Source organism: Phyllobates terribilis, unplaced genomic scaffold (genome assembly GCF_046119375.1).
Source record: "Phyllobates terribilis strain yellow unplaced genomic scaffold, ASM4611937v1 Scaffold_1__5_contigs__length_1240528914, whole genome shotgun sequence".
In the NCBI taxonomy this organism is placed as follows: domain Eukaryota; kingdom Metazoa; phylum Chordata; class Amphibia; order Anura; family Dendrobatidae; genus Phyllobates; species Phyllobates terribilis.
Window position 1 is genome coordinate 1,228,498,226 of NW_027362761.1, and position 7,527 is coordinate 1,228,505,752.

A 7,527-nucleotide genomic window follows, 5' to 3' on the forward strand; every position below is an offset into this window, starting at 1 on the left:
GTGCTGGCCATAGACAATAAAGAACGGGGACTTGGAAGAGGATTCGCTCTCGTGGCTATTATAAGAGAACTCGGCCCAAGGAAGGAGGTCCACCCAATCAGAATGGTGGCCATTAACAAAGTGCCGGAGATAGCTGGTAAGGATCTGGTTGATCCGCTCCACTTGACCATTGGACTGAAGGTGGTAAGCGGAGGAGAAGTCCAGGGTGACGTCCAGCAGTTTACATGTGGCTCTCCAGAAGCGTGAGGTAAACTGAACCCCTCGATCCAACACGATGTGGAGGGGTAGGCCATGGAGACGGAAGATATGGCGAATAAAGTCCTTAGCCAGCTCAGGTGCAGACGGAAGACCAGGCAGGGGAATGAAGTGGGCCATTTTAGAGAAGCGGTCCGCGACCACCCAAATGACAGTACACACGGCAGAGACAGGAAGATCGGTAATGAAGTCCATAGCGATGTGTTGCCACGGGGCAACAGGTATGGGAAGCGGCAGGAGATGACCAGCTGGTAAGTGTCTGGGAACTTTGTTGCGGCCACAAGATGAACAGGCAGAGACGAAGTCTACCACATCCTTACGCAGGGTAGACCACCAGTAATGCCGGGAAATGAGTAGGAAGGTCTTCTTTTGGCCGGCATGGCCAGCTAGTTTAGAAGAATGACCCCAGCGAAGAACCCTCTCACGGTCTGGAGGCGCCATGAACGTCTTGCCGGGTGGAAGACGAGTCAAATCCAAGGGGGCCACATTCATCACCTTGGAGGGGTCGATAATGTGCATAGGCTCCTCCTCTTGGTCGGAGGACAGGAAGGATCGGGACAAGGCATCAGCTTTGACATTTTTGTCCGCCGGGCGGAAATGAAGGATAAAATCGAAGCGGGCAAAAAACAAAGACCACCGGGCCTGACGTGGATTAAGTCTCTGGGCATTTTGGAGATATGCCAGGTTCTTGTGATCCGTGTAGATGATCACCAGGTATAGAGCCCCTTCAAGCAGGTAACGCCATTCCTCCAGCGCCAATTTAACGGCAAGCAGTTCTCTGTCTCCTATGGAGTAATTGCGCTCAGAGGAGGAGAAGGTTTTAGAGAAAAAGCCGCAGGTTACCATTCTCCCGGAGGAAGACTTTTGGGTGAGCACCGCTCCGGCTCCAGAGGAGGAGGCATCAACCTCCAGGTAGAACTGTTTGTTGCAGTCCGGATGGTGCAGCACAGGGGCAGAGGAGAAGGCTTGTTTCAGGGAAAGGAAGGCCTCCTCAGCTTCGGATGACCATACCTTGGGATTTGCTCCCTTACGGGTGAGCGCAGATATGGGCGCAGTCCGTGACGAGAAGTGAGGAATGAAGAGACGATAGTAATTAGCGAAGCCCAGGAATTGCTGTATCGCCTTCAAGCCCTCCGGACGGGGCCACTTTAGGACAGCAGAGAGCTTCTCGGGATCCATTCGCAAGCCTGTCTGGGAGATAACATAGCCCAGGAAAGGAAGAGAGGTCTGCTCAAAAAGGCACTTCTCGTATTTAGCATAGAGGTGGTTCTGCCTGAGCCTAAGCAGGACCTGACGAACATCCCTCCGGTGTGTGGGAAGATCCGGAGAGAAGACCAAGATGTCGTCCAGGTATACCACCACGCAGGAGTAAAGAAGGTCACGGAAGATGTCGTTGACCAGTTCTTGGAAGACGGCGGGAGCATTGCAGAGACCGAAGGGCATCACACGGTACTCATAGTGTCCGTCCCGGGTATTAAATGCTGTTTTCCACTCATCTCCCTGACGGATACGGACCAGGTTATATGCTCCGCGTAGATCCAGCTTGGAGAAGATCCTGGCGCCTTTAAGACGATCAAATAACTCAGAGATGAGCGGAAGGGGGTATTTATTTTTAACCGTGATCTGATTGAGTCCTCTATAGTCAATACAGGGGCGAAGCGAGCCATCTTTTTTTTTGACAAAGAAGAATCCGGCTCCAGCCGGGGAAGTAGACTTCTGGATGAATCCCCTGGCCAGATTCTCCTCTATGTACTCAGACATGGCCCGGGTTTCTGCTGCAGACAACGGATAAATACGCCCACGGGGTGGAGTGGCACCAGGTACCAGGTCGATCGGGCAATCATGTGGCCTATGAGGAGGCAATGTCTCTGCTTCCTTCTTACCGAAGACGTCAGCATAGGGCCAGTAAGGAGCCGGAAGACCGGGTAAATTATCTGGGATAGGTGGAGGACGAACCGGACGAACCGGAACCAGGCAGGTCTTATGGCAGGCCGGCCCCTACCGGAGTACTTCACCGGAATGCCAGTTCAACACGGGTTCATGTGTCTGGAGCCAAGGTAGACCAAGCAATAGGGAGTGGGAGAGTCCGGACAACACATGGAAGGAGATTACCTCAGAGTGCAGCATTCCCACCTGCAGGGTTATGGGTTCCGTGACGAGCAGGATGGTCACCGGAAGGAGTTTTCCATCCACGGAGGCGACTGACAAAGGTTCAGCCAGAGACTTGGTGGGAATACCGTATTTCTCAACCAGGGACAGAGAGATGAGGTTTCCAGCGGATCCAGAGTCCAGGTGGGCGAGTTCAAAGTGACGGTTCTCTCCCCAGGAGATAGATACAGACAAAGTCAGGGTTGGAGAGGACTTATTTTTGTCTAGGGCGACCTCTCCGAGCGGTCCTAGACACTGGAGTTTCCCGGCCTCTCCGGGCAGGAACGAATCAGGTGCTCTTTACTGCCACAATAGAAGCAGCTCCCCTCGGCTCGGCGTGACTCTTGGCAAGATTTGACCAACTTGGTCTGGTCGATCTGCATGGACTCGGGTGAGTGCGCCCGGGGAGTGACAGAAGAGGAGACAGGTTTCTGGAAAGTAGGAGCTAGGCGGGGAAACCTTCTCTCACGGGTGGTCTCTTTGGTACGTTCTTGAAACCGGATGTCAATCCGGGTAGCCAGAGACACCAGGTCATTCAGGGTGGTAGGAGTGTCCCGACCGGCGAGCTCATCTTTAATCCGACCGGAAAGGCCCTCCCAGAAGACGGACACCAGGGCCTCATTATCCCAGGCAAGCTCAGAAGCGATGGTGCGGAACCGTATGGCATATTGGCCCACGGTGAGACTCCCTTGGCGGAGACGTAGCAAAGAGGAGGCAGATGAGGTCTTTCGTCCCGGTTCATCGAAGACCCTACGGAAAGCAGTGAGGAAAGACGACAGGTCGGACACCAGGGGATCCCCTCTCTCCCACAGAGGGTTAAGCCATGCCAGTGCCTCCCCAGTGAGATGGGAAATGATGAATGCCACTTTGGCTCGGTCGGAGATAAACTGGTAAGCCAGGAGTTCAAAGTGCAGGGTGCACTGGTTTATGAAGCCCCGAGCTTGAGCGGGGTCGCCTCCGAAGCCAGGAGGTGCAGAAAGCCGGGGACTGGGGCAGGATGCCATGGTATTGGTGGGCAGCGGCGCTGCCGGGTTGCGAGTCATGACACTAGCGGTGGTTGCTGGTGGAGCAGTCAGAGTGTCCAGGCGAGAGTTGACATTCCGCAGGTGGCTCAGGATGGACTCCTGTTGGGACCTCTGACGGGACAGTTCATGGCATAGGTCCGAGAGCAAGGGAGTTTGGGTGCCACCGGGTTCCATGGCCCGAGCAAACTGTAACGGGTCTGGGAGGCCGAACCTCTGAGCAACTATACAAGGGGGCGGTCCTTGTAAGGAAGCGGGTGGCTCCCAGGGAAGACGGGCAGGTAGTCACGGCAAGTGACAGGGACAGTCTCTGGGTAGAAGGGCAGTCACGGCAAGTGACAGGGACAGTCTCTGGGTAGACTAGCAGACAGGTAGCAGGTGGACGCTCCCAGGTGAGCGGGCAAGAGTCTCTGGACGGGCAGGTGGTCACAGCAAGTGACGGCAGAGCCTCCAGGTAGGCTAACAGGCAGGTAGCAGGTGAGCGCTCCCAGGTGAGCGGGCAAGAGTCTCTGGACTGGCAGGTGGTCACGGCAAGTGACGGCAGAGCCTCCAGGTAGGCTAGCAGGCAGGTAACAGGTGAGCGCTCCCAGGTGAGCGGGCAAGAGTCTCTGGACTGGCAGGTGGTCACGGCAAGTGACGGCAGAGCCTCCAGGTAGGCTAGCAGGCAGGTAGCAGGTGAGCGCTCCCAGGTGAGCGGGCAAGCTGGTCCATAGACAGACTGACAGGTGTCGGAAGGCAGACCGTCGGACCGCAGGCTTGCAAGCAGGTAAGTGGATATCAGGCAGGTATCAAGCAGGAATCTGGCAGGTGACTGGCAGGTAACAAGCAGGAATCTGGCAGGTGACTGGCAGGTGACTGGCAGGTAACTGGTAACGGGACCTGAGGGCTGAAGCAGAGTGAAGGCTTTGCAACAACATTGCTCGGGCACCTCCATATTGGAGGAGGTGCCTTATATATGGAGAGGTCCTCCGGGGACTCCTTAGGACGGCGCGCGGTCCCTTTAAGAGAGGGGGAGCGCACGCGCCCTAAGCACAGAGGCCGGGAAGCAGCGCGTGCTGCCAGCAGAGCGGGAGGAAGCCACCGGGCACGGAGCGGAGAGGTGAGGGGAACGGCGTTCCTGCCTAGCAGGGGGCAGGGACGCCGACGCTACAACGGCTAAGCCTCCAGGTAGGCTAGCAGGCAGGTAGCAGGTGAGCGCTCCCAGGTGAGCGAGTAAGAGTCTCTGGACAGGCAGGTGGTCACAGCAAGTGACGGCTAAGCCTCCAGGTAGGCTAGCAGGCAGGTAGCAGGTGAGAGCTCCCAGGTGAGCGAGTAAGAGTCTCTGGACAGGCAGGCAGGTATCAGGCAGGTACTTCCTGGTCCGCAGGCGGACTGATCCATAGACAGACTGGCAGGTGCTGGTAAGCAGACTGTCGGACCACAGGATAGCAAGCAGGTAGGCAGATATCAGGCAGGTATCAAGCAGGAATCTGGCAGGTGACTGGCAGGTAACTGGTAGCGGGACCTGAGGGCTGAAGCAGAGTTGAAAGGCTTTGCAACAACATTGCTCGGGCACCTCCATTTTGGAGGAGGTGCCTTATATATGGTGAGGTCCTCCGGCCATTGGCCGGGGACTCCTTAGGACGGCGCGCACGGCCCCTTTAAGAGAGGGGGAGCGCGCCCTAAGCACAGAGGCCGGGAAGCAGCGCGCGCTGCCACAAATGTTGCGCGGTTTCTTTTCTTTATCAACCCACTCTGGAGTACTTAACAAAACCAACAAAAGTGAATGATTTTTTTAAAAAAACTCAGCAGCCTCAAACTATCGAACCAGACCTCCCTCAAAATACTGAAGCACATTCGACGATTCACCACCTATCAGATGAGGGGCACACAACTGAGCATAGAGAATCCTCAGCTATAGAGGGCGTGTAAGGTGTTTATGAACTTTACGGAGGACCTGCGTAAGACGTTGTACAGGGGAGTCTACCAAGACTCAGTGAGCAAGAGGTACCCAATATTCTGAGAGATTTTTACCAAACATCGGATGTTGGGTAACGTACAAAAAGTGCTATAACTGTATTTCACCCCACAGGTACGATATGCTGATGAAGCCGTCGAAGACACCGAATGACTGCCAGAAAATACTGGACGAAGCAAGGCCTACATTTCTAGCAAGCATAGAGAATGTCCAGGACGGGGGATCAGAAGAGGACCGAAGGGAAGTTATTCTGTACCTCCAGGCCCTTCTGATTCTAAGACACCTCCAAAGGCCAGGTGTTGTTCGCAATTTGACCGTAAGTAGTGTTAGTCTGCATGGGCAGCGGTCATTGCGGAACCGTCTCAATCATCTCCCTTCTTTTTACATCTTAGGTTTCAGAGTGGAACGGGAGGACCTATCACATGTACCGCGTGTAACATAACTGGTGGCGGGCTTGCATGGTGCACCATCTCTCACTATGCAAGATCGCAAACTTGATCTTCAGTCCAGTCTGCTAGCCTGGCTTCTATTCATGCTGTCTGTTTGTCTCTGTTCTGACTGCTTAGGGCGGCGGCCCGGTTACTTCCTGTTTCTTGTAGCTGCTGTGGGCACACCCCTAATGCGTCCTCAGCCTATTGCTGTCTGTCACTGGATATTTATTTAAACCAGCTTCACCTGGAAGCTGGTGCCTGAGCAACTCTAACATTCAGTGTGCTCCTTGACTCTGAATGTGCCAGGTCTTGTTCTGTTTTTCCTGCCTGTCCGCCTTCCTGGAGGCTGTATTCCCAGGCCTGTCTGAACACGCTCCTAGCCTGTTCCTTTCTGCCTCTGGGGGCCGTATACCCAGGCTCGTTCCTGTATTTTGCTGTAGTAACAGTTCCTGTCTGAACTGTCTCCTAACCTGTTACTTGTTTTGTCTCTATGTCCGTTTCCTCCCTTTTTCTGCAGTGTCTGAACCAGCACTTGGCTATACCTTGGCTCATTCCTGTATTTTGTTGCAGTAACAGTTCCTGTCTGAACTGTCTCCTAACCTGTTACTTGTTTTGTCTCTATGTCCGTTTCCTCCCTTTTGCTGCAGTGTCTGAACCAGCACTTGGCTATACCTAGGCTCGTTCCTGTATTTCTTTGCAGTACAGTTCCTGTCTGAACTGTCTTCTAACCTGTTACCTCTTTTGTCTCTATGTCTGTTTCCTCTCTTTTTCTGCAGAGTCTGAACCTGCACCTAACTCCTACTCGTTGTCGCTGTACTTTCGTTTGTGAGTTTGGAGTCCACTCGCTACTTCTTTGCAAGTACCTCGTGTGTATCTGGTTCTGCCTTTCCCTTCTAGTCTGTTCCGTGTGAACAGAGCCCTGTCCTCTCTGCTCTGTCTTTGCTCACCGCTTTTGCGGTTTATCTCTGCTCTGCCTTTCTTACCGCTCCGGCGGTTCCTGCCCGCTCTGCCTTGTCCACCGCATCTGCAGTTTCGATCTGCTCAGCTTTGTCCACCGCATCTGCAGTTTCGCTCTGCTCTGCCTTGTCCACCGCATCTGCGGTTTCGCTCTGCTTTGCCTTGTCCACCGCATCTGCGGTTTCGCTCTGCTTTGCCTTGTCCACCGCATCTGTGGTTTCGCTCTACTTTGCCTTGTCCACCGCATCTGCGGTTTCGCTCTGCCTTGTCCACCCCATCTGCGGTTTCGCTTTGCTCAGCCTTGTCCACCGCATCTGCAGTTTCGCTCTGCTCAGCCTTGTCCACTGCACCTGCGGTTTCGCTCTGCTCAGCCTTGTCCGCCGCACCAGCGATTTCGCTCTGCTCAGCCTTGTCTGCCGCACCTGCGGTTTCGCTCTGCTCAGCCTTGTCCGTTGCACCTGCGGTTTCACTCTGCTCAGCCTTGTCCGCCACACCTGCTGTTTCGCTCTGCTCAGCCTTGTCCACCGCCCCTGTGGTTTCGCTCTGCTCAGCCTTGTCCACTGCACCTGCGGTTTCGCTCTGCTCAGCTTTGTCCACCGCACCTGCGGTTTCGCTTTACTCTGCTTGATTACCGCATCTGCGGCTTTGAACCCGTCTCCCAGTCTGTCTGGACCCTACCCAGCCTGTGCTCTAACCTGCCTGTTCCTGTATTCCCCGGTGTGGGTCAACAGCCGTGTCTGGGGTCTGACCTGGAGTC